Below are 18,904 nucleotides of genomic sequence, written 5' to 3'. Positions count from 1 at the left end.
GTTATTTAGTGCCAAGTCTGAGCATGAACATTGTATCAGGATCTCGTTTAATACGAGATGGCTACTCATTTAAATCCGAGAATAATGGTTGTTCTATTTATATGAGAGATATGTTTTGTGGTCATGCTCCGATGGTCAATGGTTTATTCTTAATGAATCTCGAACGTGATGTTACACATATTCATAGTGTGAATACCAAAAGATGTAAAGTTGCTAACGATAGTCCCACATACTTGTGGCACTACCGCCTTGGTCACATTGGTGTCAAGCACATGAAGAAGCTCCATGCTGATGGACTTTTAGAGTCTCTCGATTATGAATCATTTGACACATGCGAACCATGCCTCATGGGCAAAATGACCAAGACTCCGTTCTCCGGAACAATGGAGCGAGTAACCAACTTATTGGAAATCATACATACTGATGTTTGCGGTCCAATGAGCGTTGAGGATCGCGGAGGATATCATTATGTTCTCACTCTCACTGATGACTTGAGTAGATATGGGTATGTCTACTTGATGAAACACAAGTCTGAGACCTTTGAAAAGTTCAAGGAATTTCAGAATGAGGTAGAGAATCAACGTGACCGAAAAATAAAGTTCTTACGATCAGATCGTGGAGGAGAATATTTAAGTCACTAATTTGGCACACACTTAAGGAAATGTGGAATCGTTTCACAACTCACGCCGCCTGGAACACCTCAACGTAACGGAGTGTCCGAACATCGTAATCGCACTCTATTGGATATGGTGCGATCCATGATGTCCCTTACTGATTTACCGCTATCTTTTTGGGGATACGCTCTAGAGACAGCCACATTCACTTTAAATAGGGCACCGTCTAAAACCGTTGAGACGACACCGTATGAATTATGGTTTGGGAAGAAACCTAAGCTGTCGTTTCTAAAAGTTTGGGGATGCGATGCTTATGTCAAGAAACTTCAACCTGAAAAGCTCGAACCCAAGTCGGAAAAATGCGTCTTCATAGGATACCCTAAGGAAACCATTGGGTATACCTTCTACCTTAGATCCGAAGGCAAGATCTTTGTTGCCAAGAACGGATCCTTTCTGGAAAAAGAGTTTCTCTCGAAAGGAGTAAGTGGGAGGAAAGTAGAACTCGATGAAGTACTACCTCTTGAACCGGAAAGTAGTGCATCTCAGGAAAATGCTCCTGTGGTGCCTACATCCACTGGAGAGGAAATTAATGATGATGATCAAGGTACTTCAAATCAAGTTGCTACAGAACTTCGTAGGTCCACAAGGACATGTTCCACACCCGAGTGGTATGGCAACCCTGTCCTGGAAATCATGTGGTTGGACAACGGTGAACCTTCGAACTATGAAGAAGCGATGGCGGGCCCAGATTCCAACAAATGGCTTGAAGCCATGCAATCCGAGATAGGATCCATGTATGAAAACAAAGTATGGACTTTGACAGACTTGCCCGATGATCGGCGAGCGATAGAAAACAAATGGATCTTTAAGAAGAAGACGGACGTGGATGGTAATGTTACCATCTATAAAGCTCGACTTGTCGCTAAAGGTTATCGGCGAGTTCAAGGGGTTGACTACGATGAGACTTTCTCTCCCGTAGCGAAGCTGAAGTCCGTCCGAATCATGTTAGCAATTGCTGCATACTATGATTATGAGATATGGCAAATGGACGTCAAAACGGCATTCCTTAACGGTTATCTTAAGGAAGAACTGTATATGATGCAGCCGGAAGGTTTTGTCGACCCTAAGAATGCTAACAAGGTATGCAAGCTCCAGCGATCCATTTATGCTCTGGTGCAAGCATCTCGGAGTTGGAACATTCGCTTTGATGAGATGATCAAAGCGTTTGGGTTTATGCAGACTTATGGAGAAGCCTGCGTTTACAATAAAGTGAGTGGGAGCTCTGTAGCATTTCTCATATTATATGTAGATGACATACTTTTGATGGGAAATAATATAGATCTTTTGGACAACATTAAGGCCTACTTGAATAAGAGTTTTTCAATGAAGGACCTTGGAGAAGCTGCTTATATATATTAGGCATCAAGATCTATATAGATAGATCAAGACGCCTCATAGGTCTTTCACAAAGCACATACCTTGATAAGATATTGAAGAAGTTCAATATGGATCAGTCTAAGAAGGGGTTCTTGCCTGTGTTGCAAGGTGTGAAATTGAGCTCAGCTCAATGTCCGACCACGGCAAAAGATATAAAAGAGATGAGTGTCATCCCCTATGCCTCAGCCATAGGGTCTATTATGTATGCCATGCTGTGTACCAGACCTGATGTAAACCTTGCCGTAAGTTTGGTAGGAAGGTACCAAAGTAATCCCGGCAAGAAACACTAGACAGTGGTCAAGAATATCCTGAAGTACCTGAAAAGGACTAAGGACATGTTTCTCGTTTATGGAGGTGACGAAGAGCTCGTCGTAAAGGGTTACGTCGATGCTAGCTTCGACACAGATCTGGATGACTCTAAGTCACAAACCGGATACGTGTATATGTTGAATGGAGGAGCAGTAAGCTAGTGCAGCTGCAAGCAGAGCGTCGTGGCGGGATCTACATGTGAAGCGGAGTACATGGCAGCCTCGGAGGCAGCACATGAAGAAATTTGGGTGAAGGAGTTCATCACCGACCTAGGAGTCATACCCAATGCGTCGGGGCCGATCAAACTCTTCTGTGACAACACTGGAGCTATTGCACTTGCCAAGGAGCCCAGGTTTCACAAGAAGACAAGGCACATCAAGCGTCGCTTCAACTCCATCCGTGAAAATGTTCAAGATGGAGACATAGAAATTTGCAAAGTGCATACGGATCTAAATGTTACAGATCCATTGACTAAACCTCTTCCGCGAGCAAAACATGCTGAACACTAGAACTCTATGGGTGTTCGATTCATCACAATGTAACTAGATTATTGACTCTAGTGCAAGTGGGAGACTGTTGGAAATATGCCCTAGAGGCAATAATAAAAGGATTATTATTATATTTCCTTGTTCATGATAATTGTCTTTTATTCATGCTATAATTGTGTTATCCGAAATCGTAATACATGTGTGAATACATAGACACCAATATGTCCATAGTAAGCCTCTAGTTGACTAGCTCGTTGATTAACAGATAGTCATGGTTTCCTGACTATGGACATTGGATGTCATTGATAACGAGATCACATTATTAGGAGAATGATGTGATGGACAAGACCCAATCCTAAGCATAGCACAAGATCGTATAGTTTGTTTGCTAGAGCTTTTCCAATGTCAAGTATCTTTTCCTTAGACCATGAGATTGTGTAACTCCCGGATACCGTAGGAGTGCTTTGGGTGTACCAAACGTCACAACGTAACTGGGTGACTATAAAGGTATACTACGGGTATCTCCCAAAGTGTCTGTTGGGTTGACACGGATCGAGACTGGGATTTGTCACTCCGTATAACGGAGAGGTGTCTCTGGGCCCACTCGGTAATGCATCATCATAATGAGCTCAAAGTGACCAAGTGTCTGGTCACAGGATCATGCATTACGGTACGAGTAAAGTGACTTGCTGGTAACGAGATTGAATGAGGTATTGGGATACCGACGATCGAATCTCGGGCAAGTAACGTACCGATTGACAAAGGGAATTGTATACGGGGTTGCTTGAATCCTTGACATCGTGGTTCATCCGATGAGATCATCGAGGAGCATGTGGGAGCCAACATGGGTATCCAGATCCCGCTGTTGGTTATTGGCCGGAGAGCCGTCTCGGTCATGTCTACATGTCTCCCGAACCTGTAGGGTCTACACACTTAAGGTCGCGGATGTCACGAGGAGTTCCGGAATGGTCCAGAGGTGATGAATTTATATATAGGAAGTGCAGTTTTGGCCATCAGGAGTGTTTCGGGGGTCACCGGTATTGTACCGGGGCAACCGAAAGGGTCCCGGGGGTCCACCGGGTGGGGCCACCTATCCCAGAGGGCCCCATGGGCTGAAGTGGGAGGGGAACCAGCCCCTAGTGGGCTGGTGCGCCCCCCCCCCTTGGGCCCCCATGCGCTTAGGGTAGGGAACCCTAGGGGTGGGGGCGCCACCCTTGCCTTGGGGGGCAAGGCGCCCCCTTGGCCGCCACCCCCCTAGGAGATTGGATCTCCTAGGGCCGGCACCCCCCCTAGGCACCCTATATATAGTGGGGGTAGGGAAGGCTGCGCACCCATGCCCCTGGCGCCTCCCTCTCCCACTCCAACACCTCCTCCTCCTCCGTAGAGCTTGGCGAAGCCCTACCGGAGTACTGCCTCTCCACCACCAGCACGCCGTCGTGTTGCTGCTAGAGCCATCTTCCTCAACATCTCCCTCCTCCTTACTGGATCAAGGTGCGGGAGACGTCATCCGTTCCGTACGTGTGTTGAACGCGGAGGTCCCGTCCGTTCGGCGCTAGGATCTCCGGTGATTTGGATCACGACGAGTACGACTCCCTCAACCCCGTTCTCTTGAACGCTTCCGCTCGCGATCTACAAAGGTATGTAGATGCACTCCGATCACTCGTTGCTAGATGAACTCATAGATAGATCTTGGTGAAACCGTAGATTTTTTTTATTTTCTGCAACGTTCCCCAACATTACCATTCCTAACTACAAACTTGACCAAGGACTGAAAAATCGGACGAACTTTAACGAGCCGAAGCCAGAACTGAGAACCACCCGTGGAAGAGGCAAACATAGGGCTCGAGGCCGGGAAGTACTTAGCCTTAAGAAAGGAAAGCCATAGGGGGCGGCCCTCGAGGAACATGATTTCCACCACCATTTTATAATGAGGCACTTGTTCATAACCGACGTATTAATGATCCCCAAACCCTCCATGTTCTTAGGCCTACATATTAATTTCCATTTCACCAGTCTATATTTGCGCTTGTTGTTGGAAGAATTCCAGTAAAATGCACCCCTGTGTTTGTCAAAACCCGCGTGGATCCCTCGAGAAAGGAGGTAGAAGCCCATCAAGAACATAGGGAGAGAAGATAAATATGCATTAGTGAGAGCAACCTTGCCCGCTTGGGTGTTATAACGACCTCTCCATGGTAGGACCCTATTACTCACCTTGGTGACAGCCGGAGCAAAATCCTTAGCCAATAGCTTATGGGGAGAAATCAGAAGGCCCAAATACTTGAAAGGGAAAGAACCTAGAGAACCGTTTAGGAGATGTGCGCCTCTCTGAGCCTCGGTATCAGTAACCCAAGTAACAATGACTTCACTCTTAGAAAAATTAATTTGAAGACCCGAGAGAGCTTCGAAACAGAGAAGCAAGAATTTCAAATGCGTAATACTGGCCTCGTTAAGCTCAACCATAATGATGGTATCGTCCACATATTGAACGTGAGTGATGCCACTGGGGATAAGGTGAGAGCTGACAGGAGTGATGTGGCCGGCAAGACCTGCCCGAGACAGAATATGGGAGAGGGCATCCGCGACAAAATTGAAGAGAAGGGGGGAAGCCGGGTCTCCTTGTCTTAGGCCCCAGCCGTTAGCAAAAAATTTACTGATATGCCCATTGACTGACACAACCATGTGTCCACCTGTGACCAGCTGCATAAGCCGGTGAACCACCGCACCATCAAAACCATTAGCAAGAAGGACTTGACGAAGGAAATTCCAGCTAACCGAATCGTATGCTTTCTCGAAATCGATCTTGAGAACCACAGCTTTAGTTCCCTTGATCCGCAGATCATGGACAATCTCATGCAGATAGAGCACGCCATCCAACATAAACCTACCTTTTCTGAACGCAGATTGAAAAGGGCTAATGGTATGATGAGCGATCGAAGAGAGCCTAGTAGCAAAGCCTTTAGCCGAAAGCTTCGCAAAGTTGTTGATCAAGGCAATAGGCCTAATTTGAGAAATCAAGTTTGCCCCTTTGACTTTAGGAATGAGAGTGAGCACCGCGTAATTCAGCCTAAAAATATCGACGGTCCCCAGCCAGAAACCTAGGATTATCCCCTGGACAAGGCCCCTTAGCTAAGGCCAAAACTGCCTAAAGAAGGGAATGGAGAAGCCATCAGGCCTAGAAGCCGCATTAGAGTTGGAAGATTGGATCGTCTCAAAAATCTCATCCTCAGAGAGAGGAATCAGCAAGTCCTCATTCTCAACACTCGATATCAGGTCCTGGGAAGGGCCAAAAAGAACTAGCCAGTCTAAAACCCACCTCAGGTTTAGCTGAGAGGAGAAAAAATTAACCACATGCCGCATAATCTCAGACTGATCAGAGACCCTGACACCATTGATAAGAAGGATGTCGATCAAACACCTACGACGCCTGCCATTAGCAATGGTGAAGAAGTACGATGTGGGTGAGTCACATTTTAAAGTCCAATTGATGGTGCCTCTTTGCCTCCAGTACAATTCCTCCTGATGGTGAAGCACCAAAAGGGCCTCTTCTAAATCATAACGCATCTGCCACTCAGCGTGGGAATGGCCCGGACCATCAGCACGAGCATCAAGGGAGCCTATTTGGGCAGCCAGCCGAACTTTGACATGCCTTGACTCGGCAGAATGATTCTTGGACCACCCACAAAGGAATGGGCCAATAGCTCCTGTGCGACGTTTTTGATGTGAATTTGCTTGAGTGCGACGTTGTTCGAGTGAATGGCTGTGAAGCGACACACTTGAGCGTGTAAATAGCTCCAATGCGACATGGCTCTGTTTAACCGTGAAATGAAAAACACGAGGGTTAGCGATTTGAGTTATGACACGCGGGACCCACCAGTTACTCGCATGCGGGTGGGACCCACAACTTATCCACACAAGCATGCCCGTGCTCATCAGCGTGGCCCGACCCGAGCCAGCCCGCCCCCCTCCATTGCTTACCCTGCCCCTTTCCTTTCCCACCTTCTTCTTCCTCTACTCCGGCAACGAAGCGCGCTGCCGGCGAGTGATGTCTAGCTCGACTTCAGCCACCTGCCAACCATGGACGCAGTATGGTCCACTGCCGTTGACAAGATGCCCCGATTGCCCACGCATGGAGCCTCTCAAGCGTTTGACTTGTGTGAGGGAAGAAAATGGCAACCGTGGGCGCGAGTTTGTGAAATGTTTGAGCAAGCCACAGCCGGGGCAGGTTAGATCTGTGTTCTTGACCAATTCTATGGTCTAATTTCTCCCGATTTCTTTCTTTTTCCCTCGAATTAGGGCGGTGGATCTGGGTGGTGGATCTAGGATTCATGCGCCGCCGGCCCCCTGTTTTCAGGTTCTGAAGAAATGTGGGCATTTTGAGTGGCTCGATGAATATGTTGAAAGGTTGAAATTGGAGGGATCAACCCCAACCCAAGAGCTCAATTTTGGGGGGCGGCTTGCCGTGGAACAAGCCCCCAATTTGGCGGACAGAGCCGATCCGATGATGCACAGTGCAGAACTGAAGTGTGAATTGAAGAAAATCGGCAAGCAACTAAAGCATCTGATCGATTTGAAGCAACAAGCAAATATGATGGCGGGAGCATTTTATGGTTGTGTCATTGCTATGGGTTTATTTTACTTGATGTTCATCAATCGCTAGAATTTGTTATAGTTTCAGTTAGTTAGTCAGCTAGTTTCAGGGGTGCCCAGTAGTTTGAGTTAGCCAGGGATCATTTGTTAGATGAACTTGAATTCGTGTGAAGCAAAACTTGCTTGAATTATTGTAATGATATTCTTAGGGGCCATATTCAGTGTTGATGCTCTGATTCCTCTGTTTTTGTTCTTCAGTTAACAGAGTACACACCCAAATTCAGTTTCTAGTAAAAAAACAAAACTGGGCTGCCGAATAGATGTTGGGCCGTGAGAAAATGGACCCTGAGAAAATAACCATGCCCAAAATAGAGACCAGCCCGCCCGCGTAGGGGCACCAGCCCACCCGCGTAGAGGCACCAGCCCACCTCTAACTTCGGCAAATAAAATGTTACTTATTTTTACTTTGGCCTTTTTCTTGCACTAAATTTTGTGATGGATCATTTTTTGATGCAATAGAACCAAATGTTAATTGTTTGTATGCGTGTCTACGGTTCCATGAACTAAATGAGTTGCATGAAGTAAATTAGTTTGCATTTCCTAGTGGCATGTCCATAGTGGGTTTGCATGGGGCTCCTAGTTGCATGTACATGGTTTGGCCAATATTTTGAAGATGGTGTGTGTGTGGGGAGATTGAGGTGTAGCAACCCGGGCTCGTAGCAACCCATAGCAATACACAAATAATAAGCAAGAACAACCCATAGCAATCTTCAAATAATAGCACGAAACACACAATATATATAGTAGCACAACTATTGCAACCCATAGTTCCACGATAACCTTACAACTCCATGATAGCCTTACAACTTAAAATACTAATACAACTTAAAAAAACTAATACGATAAGCTAGATAGATCGGGGGGCACCAAACGCGGGTTCTTCTTCGGGCTCTTCTTCTCCTTCTCCCGGGGAACAACGCCACCTCGCTCCTCCGGGCGCCGTCCTTCACTCCTCCCCGTTGTTGATGGGGTACGGGAGCGTGTGCATAACGCCGTTGTTGGGGAAGATGCTCTGGAAGTCGGTGAAGATATTGTAGGTGGTGAAAGCTATGAACTCACAACCAACCCAATACGCTCGCCCGAGGAGATGGAAAGCATCGAAAGGGTTAGTGAACGTGGCGAGGAGCCCAACCACAACGCCGTTGTGGTTGACCTCCTCAACATGGTACATCTGAGGAGAGCCGCGGGGGAGGTGGCGGAAGCCGGACGCAAGGAAGAACTCCGTTAACTCCCTTGCGCCCCTCCATCTCGAGATCGCCCAAACCCTAAGGGTTCTCTCTACATACACTCCGGCCGGGTAGAGCCTTTCCGGCACGGTTGGGGGGAAGCGGTAGGTGGGGGCGGTGTACTGCATGGTGGCGGGGTGGCTCGAGTGCTCGGTCGGGTTTGATGGAGAAGAATGAAGAAGAAGGGCAGAGGAGGCAGAGGATGGGGTATGATGGATGAGGAGGGAGAGGACGATAGTGCCCGGCTTAAATAGCCCAAGTGCGACGTTGTTTCACCCCGTCGAAACCCTAGAATTAATGGGCGGGCGGCGTTTGGTGGCGCCCCATGAAAGCATGTACACGAGCGTGGCCGTGGGAAACGGACTGCTACGCTCCTGTGCCACCGGTCGTGGGTCAAGGGGGACGGGCTCACGCACGCGTCTGTGCCGTCGTGGGTCAAGGGGACACGCCTTCCCCGGGTTCTCTGCGTGTGCCGCCCGTGCATGCATGCCGTTGCCCATTAATTTGCTCATCTTGCTAGGGCCTGGCTAGAGGGCAAGGTTTGGTCGATGGGAGACGTGACAATAATGTACGCCTTCTTTTGCCCATCTTGTAACGGGCAGCACGCCATTTGAACTGCATCGATACCCACATCGATACGGGCCCCATCGATACCATGCCAGTATTGCGTCGTCAAAGAGGAGCACGCCATGCACAGCGTGCACACCACGCCATGCAGCGTTGGCTTTTTGGTTGTCTTCATCGGGCTGCTGCATTGTGGCCGGGTGCATGCTTTGATGCGACGCTGCATCGGTTCTAATGGTAGGCATGCGACAGGTTACTGTGTTGATAGGGGTGGCGGAGCAGGGCTACGTCGAGGCATGCATGCAACGCACGGGCGCAGTCCTGCGGGTGGGCATGCATGCTGCGGGTGGGCACGCATGCAACGATGGAAAGGGCACTCCGTAGGCTTGGTCCATGCACCGCATCAACTCTTGCCGTTGGATTCAAATGAACGGTCCTGATGCTCCAACGAGAGAGGCTGATCCAAACCCCACCGCGTCAACCAATCAGCGCGTCTCATGCGGATCGCTGCACACTGTAGCTAACCCTAGCGCCTGATCTCAACCGTCCACGCACAACGATCGACGACCAGGTAGTGTGCGGGGTTTTGAGGGGTTTTGAGAGGGGTTTTGAGGGGTTTTGAGAGGTTTTGACTGATTAGGGTTGAGCATAACTAATTCAAAAAAAATCAAAAAAATATAAAACTTGCGCACATAGTCTTATTATGTCGTATAGTAACGAGAAAAAAATATAAATATGGTTTACATACATTTTTACGAAAAATCCTTCACAAAATTGTTATTCCTCAAACAATGTAGTATGGAGTTGAAGGGAGAGAGTAGTGGGCACCCGAGAGTAGGTGGAGTTTTGAAAATGAAAAGTGTGAAAACCTCACCAAAACTTCATTTTGGATTGACTAAGAAAGATCTGAACTTACTTTTCTCATTTTCATGTTTTAAACTTGTTTTATATATAATTTTCTATTAAACCTTGTTTTTTCAAAAAGAAAAGAAAAAATAGAAAATTAATTCAATAAATGGTGAGACTTTAGATTTACACTATATAGGTAGAATAGATGTGTAGAAAAATTATTTGGCTGGTTTAGACAAGGTGCCAAAAAAACTTGCTTAAATATGAGGCCGTTTACCCTACCTTTGGAGGTCATTTGAAACACACTTTTCATGACTATGAGTTCAACTTACCAAAAGGGCTCGGAATGATCAGCAAGCAAACATATTTCAGTTGAGGTACTTTAGATAGCACTAAAACATCAATAGCCCAAATTTAAATTTAAATTTGAATTTTATTTGGCTGGTTTAGACGGGCGGTTTAGACAAACAAGTTCGAATAGAAATATGGGGATACATAGTGACTACCAGTACGCACCAAGTTACAAATATTATTACATGTCCCAAATTTTCAAACTATTCTCTGTTCTACTTCTTCCTACCACGTTGTGTGCCCTTCTTCGCCTTAGCTCTTCTTATTTTTGGTTCTACTACACACACAAGTTCACTGATCATCTTGGTTTTCTTCACTGGTCTTTTCAACACCTCGCCAATACCCTCGTGATCAGTGTCTTCAGTCTCAATGTTGACAACAGTTTCAGTTTCTTTGGTGTGTACCTCAACATGGGTTTCTTCAGTCTGAACCTCGACACGCTCAGGTTCAGTTTCTTCAGTCTGAACCTCGACACGCTCAAATTCAATTTCTTCGGTGTGCACCTCCACATCAGTTTCTTCAGTCTAAATGTTGACTGCAGCAGGATTTTCTTCAGTCTGCTCAGGCTCAAGCACACTTCTCTTCTTTCTACCGCCATTGACTCTTGCTTTTTTGGTTGGCCAACACTGTTCAACAACAAGGGGCTGACTTGCTCGCTTTCTCCTGTGCAGAAAATCTTATAGATATACTAATTGGGAAAAAGCACCAAATCAAAACACAGACAAATAAACAAGAACATACTTTGGCTTATCAGGAGTGTAACGGCATTTGATAGATCCCACTCTGTGCCCAAGTTCCTGGCACAACTTGCATCTATTTTTGTTACCTTTTTGGGCCCTTTTTGGCTTTTCATCTTTCTTTCCCTTCTTACTACTCCCACCTTTCTCAAACCATGCCTTGAATCTACTCTGTTTAGGCCTGCCAGCCTTTATTTTCATCAAGGGAGGACACATGGAAAATTCAATGTCCACTTCAGGCCACTGAGACTGATCTGTAAGTGCTGGAATTGGAGTAGCATATGCAGCTTTGAATCTTGCTACCGAATAATTTTCATGCAGATATGGGTGCATGTTTATCTTCGGTTGGGATGCTAAGAAAAGAATGGCATGCTCACATGGTTTACCAGTGTGTTGCCACTCGAGGCAAGTGCAATCATGCAATTCAGTGTTAACAACATGTCTCTTTCCAGTTTTGTTATCTCTAACTTCAGCACCCCAAGATGAAGATTTTTCAACAAACAAATGTGAAAGACTTCTGCTCCTATTGACCACCTGTTGTACCACTGCTGGAAGCTTATCACCTTGCAGACAATCACCTATCCTTCTTCTCAATTCCCACAACCGCATGAGCATGATCCTAATTTGGTCAACCATGTCATGCACAGGCAAATCTTTTAACTCCTTCACCTTATTGTTGAAACTCTCTGCCAAATTGTTGTTGATGCGGTCACACTTGATGGCAGTGTTGAATGCTGACCTGTACCATAACAAAGAATGGTAGGTGTTCAGCCATGGACCAAACTCATCACATGCTGCCATTATCTTATCAAGATGATATTTGTGTGTCTGTCTAGTGTAAGATCTTGCTGCTGGCCACATGCGCCCAAATTCTTCTCCTCTAAATTTTTTGATCAAATTCATGCACAAATGACCGAAGCACTCCCTCTGCTCAGCATGTGGGAAAACATTTTTCACTGAATTTTCAAGCCCCTTACATGCATCTGTGTGTATAGCCAAAGGTGACACTGGCCCTAGGCATCTTTTCAACTGGATCATGAACCATGTCCATGAAGCCTCTGTTTCTGACTGAAACAAGCCAACAGCAATAGGAAACATCCAGTTGTGTCCATCTAGAGCATTGCATGCTGCCAACTGACAATTCCACTTGCCTGTCAAAAATGATGAGTCTATGCTCAAATATGGACGGCACCCTGCTTTGAAGCCATCTATGCAAGGCTTCAAAGCCATAAAAAACTTGGAGAACTTGACTTCACCTTTGGCTGATACCTCTGTATCTATCTCCACAACACTACCAGGTGACCTCTTTTCCACCTCTGCTTTGAAGTTGTAAAGCATCCTAAATGTATTTGCCCAATCACCATATAAGTTTTTCATTGTCCTTTGTTTTGCCTTCCACACTGTGGTATATTTCAGTTTAATGGGGTACATCTTTTCCAAGTCTACTTTGAGTTTCTTGGCAGTAGTGTTTGGTGTTTTGGCTAAAATTGGGGTGATCTTTTCTGCAACCCAAAGTTGTGATGTCATGGTTGATACTCTCTGTGAACTTGTAATACAAGTATGTTGATTGGGGATTTGGTTAACCCTGACAGTACTTCCATCAGGTTGCAGTCTAGCAGATATGTACCACTTGCAAGGCTTGACACTACCATCAAATCCTCTGCACCTCGCATAAAACTTCTTTCTATCAGTCCAAACAGTCTTGGCATCAAACTCATGTTTCACTGCATAATTCTTGAAACACATCCTAAACTCCTTCATGCTTGGGAAGAACTTGCCTACTTCAATGACAGGGTTTTCTTTGTCATACACATGCACCAGCTCATCATCATGTGCATCATCTACTTCATCTGCAGCTTGTTTCATCAATTGTCCATCTACATCTTCATCAACATTAGCAGGCAAACTAGATTCTCCCCTCTCCTGCTTATCTCTGTCATCGACTGGAATGCCAAAAAGTTTGGCCATCTCACTGTCAGGCATTGGTGCAATGACCAAATCAGTAGGTTCATCTAATTCAACTACATTCCAATCAACAGTTGCTGCAGTTTCAGTTTCAATTCCAGTCACCTGTCCCTCTTTGGCTATTACTGTAAGTTCAGTACACATGGGAATCAATGGCCTCTGTGTAGCCCAATCATCATCTACCATCTGCGCAGCCAATTGTGATGGCACATATCCAACCTTCGAAAAAATATTCAGATCAACCAGCTCAGCAAAAAAATTAGCTCGTTTGCTTGTCCAGCCGTTTTGCCGATCGATTTCATCAACAATCTGTTCACCATCTTCCATTCTCACATACTCTCCTTTCCAATCATCAAACCGCAACAGTGATACTTCTTGCTCTGGACCCCAAACAACATTCTCCCCAATTTTTTCCACCCATTTCTTCACTGCCTTCTCTCCCATGTTCTATAGAACTTGTGGATCAATCTCTGTAAACTCAACCTCCCATTTAACAATTGTGTCTCTCTCAATGTTCTGAATGCTACCATCAACTAATTTTGCCTTTGATGGAAAGAAATTGACCGTCAATTCGAAGGTCCGAGCGGCAGCATCCCCTCTGTCAGTGGCGGACAGTGTGAGCCCGTGAGAAAGAGCAGACTAGGCCCTAATTGCATGCAAAATTGGATCAGAGAGAGGAGCATTACCTATTCGAAGTTGAATCTGGGGGCTCCATCTCAGTATGCCCACGGGCTCCCCTCACAACCTATCGATTCAACAAGCGAAAACAGAGGAAACGAGCTGAGATCTACGGGGCCGAGAGAGGAACGGGAGGGGGACTAGGGTTTTCACTCACCATTTTTTGAGGACGAAGGCTCCGCCGCCGTTGAGAACGAGGGCTCCGCCACCGCCGTTGAGAACGCAAGATCCGCCGCCACCGGAGAAGAAGGGGGAAGGGGGCAGAGTGGCGGGTCCGGCACGGTCGGGCGGCAGGGCACGGTCAGCTGTTTTGAGGAGCAATTAAGTTGGACCCACATGTCCTAACATAAACGGGCTTGGTTGACGACCAATTTAACCACATTTAACACCCCATGTGGCCCTGGGCTATTTACCTGCTTAAATGTGTCGCACCACAGCCATTCGCTCGAACAACGTCGCACTCAAGCAAATTCACATCAAACATGTCGCACAGGAGCTATTTGCCCCAAAGGAATCTATGAAGAAAGTAGGAGCACTGATGACAGTCGTCCATCGGGCCAAAGGAAGGTCGATTAGAAGATAAGAAAGTAGAAATCTTTTGCGCTATCAGGTCAACAAAGCCCTCTACCATGATCCAAGACGCATCGAACTGGAACCGAGGGAAGGAGACAGAATGAGTCCCGTCATCAAGAATCACGGGGGAGCGATCAGAGCCCACGATGGACAGGGCCCTGAGGACTGCTCGGGGAAACAAAGTATCCCGCCTAGAACCGAAGAAGACACGATCCAGGACATACCGAATGGGGTTAGATTGGCGGTTCATCCAAGTGAATCGGGCACCGACCCTAGGAATTTCACGAATAGCCATGTCGCGAATGAAAGCATTAAACGCGTCGGCAAGCGCCCATGAGAAATTAGATGAACTTTTGTCTGTAGGGGAGCGCAACAGATTGAAATCCCCCCCCCAATAAGTAAAGGTAGGTCACAGGACTCTACTTTATTTCGAAGTTCATCCAAAAAAAATATAAGAAAGAGAATTAATGGCCAGCCGGACCATATACCACCATGATTTCCAATAAAGAATTGAGGGAGCGATGAGATACCACCATACTAGCCCAGAAAATCCCATGGTCAAAAGCAACAAAATCAAATAAGTCTTTTTGTGCCAATAAGGATGCCACCAGAATGGCCGGACGAAGCCACATAATTCCAATCAAACCTATCAATCCTAGTGACAGCGGATAGCTCATTCGGAGAGAAGGAAGGTTTGAGAGTTTCAACAAGACCAATAATATCGACATTCTCAGAATGAACCATGTCTTTGAGCTGGTCCCGGCACCCGCTAGCACCGAAACCCCTAATGTTCCAGAATAAGGCCTTCATCTATGGGATAGGTTATTAATGCAAAGACTCGACCGGCATGGAGCCACGTAGGATTTAGATCGTTTACCAGCCCCACTCCTAGGCACAGCCGAGGGCGCCCGAACGCTATCAGGTCCCTCCACACCCCCATCGGCCACAACCAGTGGGGCTACAGATCCTGACACAACCTCCTTGGCTTTAGCGATGTTCGCCTGAGCAATTTCATTTGTCCTGATAATATCTAGCAATCAAGAGGGGGAACCGAAACTAGGATCACAAGTAATTCCTACGTCCTCTAAAATATGTAAAAGATGATCATTGGACTAAGAATGGAGCACTAAACGAACGGGGGAAAGGACAGGAGGACAGGGGAAGGGGAGCATGGGGGCGAACCTGAAGGGGGCAGATCCCTGGCCGTAGCGCGCCACGTCGCCTGATCGGCAACACGCTCACCACTGTTGGAGATGCGACCGCTCTTGCGGGCAGTGGAGGCAGGCGAGCACAACGGCGCTGGATGAGCACGGCTGGGAGAAGCCGCGGCAGAAGACGGGCCCGAGGCAGCACCCAAGTCAGGATCCAGCCTATGGCACAACCCTGTCGCAGACTGCTTGGAATCACCAGACGCCCTGCTGCGAGCGGATAACTTTTTGACAGATGACTTCTTCTTCTTCATCATGGCCAAGGGGCCGGCCGGGGGCAAATCTTCGATACCCGAGAGGGAGGGGGAGGCGGGACGAGATGGAAGATTAGAGCACACCGCAGAGAAAGGGGTGCCCTTCACCCCACCAGAAGCCGCAGCCCTCCCCCCACCAAAAGCAGGTAGCGAATCCTTGGCACCCCCCTAGCCGGGGCATTCTCCTTTAGCAGAGCCCGATCTTTAGGCGAAAGCCCATCCCACTCTAATTGGGTAAAATGATGATCATTGCCATGAAGAGAATCATCCTGAAGACCATCATCGTCCTTGCCCTTGTCATCATTGCCCGAGGCAGGTTGCGGGGGAGGAGGAGGAGGCGATACCGGAGTCGTGTCTCCCGCGACCCGAACCCTAAGCCAGAAGCCTCCGGCTGAGGGGAAGACGTCGATGGAGCCGTGGATACACTGAGGATCCACACACCACACCCGTAGACGCACTGGCCGCAGGATAGCCAGAGAATCCAGATCAACCTCGATGGGCTTTTCGACGAGAACACCAAAGGCCATGATGAAAGCAGTGGAACGGAGAGTAGGAGGAACATCATCAACTAGGACACAAGCTTCAGACAGAGAGGAGATCGCTTTCGATCCATTAGACACAGCCTTGACAGAAATGACCAATTGGTTGAGGGGTAGCATGAAGCTGGTGCGGGAGGAGATCATCCGAAGGCTTTCCTTGGAGGGGAACGTCGTAGCAAACTCAAATTCCGACAACTGGCGAATTGCCAATCCCAGCCACCATCGTCCCAATGTCAGAGCTCATCAAGAAGAATCTGGGGGGTAATGCGCTTGGACTGGAAAGTAATGATACTGGAGTTGGAGAGCGCTGGGATTGGAACAACAACAGGGACCTCACGGTCTAGGGCGAAAAAGGAACAGCCAGGGAGACCAAGACCATAGTGAACAAAGCCTGGGGGTTTGGAGCGACTCTGGCAATCGACCGTAAGATGGCTGTCTTCTCTGCAGATAAGACAAAACTGAGGATTTTGACAGTGAGATTGGAAATGACCAGGGCGGTGACAATGGAAGCAGGTGAGAGTTGGATTGGCAACATGGGACTGGGCAGGAATGCGTGCAGATCCAAGAGGAGGTGGTGGAAGGATGTCATCACCAGCAGGATCAGACGCGGATCCGGTGCCCCGACCAACAGCAGCGCCAGCGGGGTGGTGGGCCGGCGCCCCTGAAGCACCACGAGGCACGAACCACCCCCCCCCCCAGGAGCCGTCGGAGCCGGCAAGGGGCCACCCCCCTGGGGCGCATCACCATGAAGAGGGGGCGGCGGATTCGGGCCAGAAGAACCAGCCCTACTGGCCGCGGCCGCCATCTCCCATGGATCTGCAGAGACCGCTGTAGAACCAGCCAGAGGCATCGAGGGCCCAGCCGCCACCGAACCAGAGCCAAGCGGGGGGGGGGGGGGGCGCCCTTCGCCGATGCCACCCCCGTAGCCAGACCATGCGCCACCTAGAGCTTGGAGCGCAGCACGGCCTCATACACCAGATCCGCCTCTTCCTCGTCCGAGCCCTCCCTCATCCGCTTCTGGCCGGAGATGGCCTAGCTGGAGGACCCGCGCGAGCGGTCCATCGAAACCACCGCCGCAAATGAGAGAGAAAGGGGAGGAGGAGTAGATCTAGAGAAGACGCGAATGGGAGAGCGGCGACGGCGCAGGTCAGAGGAGGACGCAGGAAACCCTAAAAATGGGGGATCCGAGCCCTTCCGCACCCATAAGTACCCGGACCGCGCCAGTCCGGGGCCAATTGAATGGGCCGAGCAGGGAGTGGGCCTGGGCCACCCGCGGCCCAGGCACCAAAAGAGGGAGGGGGAAAACTGACACGCAGTCAAGGGGAAGCACAACCCTAGGCCCAACAAGCACACCAGACGGCTCGGGGGCCCGCGGCCCAGGGACAGGACCCTCCACAGACACCAGCGCCAGATCTAGGGTTGCCGACGCCGCCGCCGCCATCGACAAAGACAACACCGGACCCCTAGATGGAGCGCATGCAGGGGAGGATGCCGGAGTGGAGGGGAGAGAGCGGAACCAGCACCACCACTCCGCCCCCGCCAGGGCCCAAGAGCCCCCGAGCCGGAGACGGAGCAGCAGCACGGCGACACCCACGAGACACGCGCCGCCAGCCGTCCACCTCTAGCGCGAAGAAGGCAGGCCGCCGGCGCCCACCAGGCGCAAACATCCGGCAGCAGCCCGGAGCCGAGACGACGGGGAGACTGCACACAAGCACCGGACGGGGAGGGGAAGGGGGAATTGGAGTCCGAGCCCGAGTCCTCAGAGACGAGCGCCCAAAACCTGTTGGACGGGGGAGGAGCGGGGAGGACGGAGCGAGGCGAGGCCGGCGGGGCGGAGGAGGGGGCGGGGGACGAAGCCAAAGGAGAGCGGAGGGAGGGTGCCAGAGAAGAGGGGGGAGAGGTGAGCCCGGCGTCGTCGCCGCCAGGGGGAGGAGGGGAGAGGGGAGAGCCATCTCAAATTTTCTTCACATAAGTATACATACCAGATGTCTTTGCGGACGCCAATGAGGAGGCTCATCTCAGCAGCAGCGGCAGAGGTGGCTGGATGCATCTCTGTCCGGTTCTTCTCCTCTTCTCTTTCTCGATTTACAAACGCTCTCTTTTGCTTAAGTGGTTAGAACAACGAGTATTGATTTGCAGCTCACACAGGTAGGTTGGTGCGTTTATGTAGCTGATCCATCAAGCTCAGAATTTGTGACTGTGGACCGAGTCCTCTTAACGTAGCACTCTACTAATGAATGAGCCTGTTCAATAATACACATATCCTTTTTTTTAGGTTATAATACACATATCCTAATCCCACTTAATGCAGTAAGGGTCAATGGACATGGACCGCAACATACGAGCGTCCTATGTTTTATTTTTCCGTCGGAAATTCTTTCGATGAATTCTCATGGCTCATGTTGCCCTGCGTGTCTACATACTGTATATGCCCCACGCAAAAATAAGGACACATAACTGCACCA

General features: G+C 48.8%; 1 long non-coding RNA gene and 1 pseudogene across 1 annotated transcript; both read right to left on the bottom strand.

Moving 5' to 3' along the window:
• Positions 1-18,468, bottom strand: part of LOC123152837 (putative disease resistance RPP13-like protein 3) — a 49,608-nt pseudogene extending 31,140 nt beyond the window's left edge.
• LOC123152277 (uncharacterized) lies at positions 13,645-14,069 on the bottom strand. Its single transcript, XR_006476088.1, has 3 exons — positions 14,023-14,069; positions 13,874-13,932; positions 13,645-13,785 (listed from the first exon to the last, which is right to left on the bottom strand). It is a non-coding gene; the product is annotated as an uncharacterized lncRNA (long non-coding RNA).
• Positions 18,469-18,904: the final 436 nt, after the last annotated feature.

Source organism: Triticum aestivum, chromosome 7A (genome assembly GCF_018294505.1).
Source record: "Triticum aestivum cultivar Chinese Spring chromosome 7A, IWGSC CS RefSeq v2.1, whole genome shotgun sequence".
NCBI lineage: Eukaryota > Viridiplantae > Streptophyta > Magnoliopsida > Poales > Poaceae > Triticum > Triticum aestivum.
The sequence above is the reverse complement of the archived record's forward strand: the minus strand, read 5'-3'. Positions and strand labels throughout refer to the sequence as shown.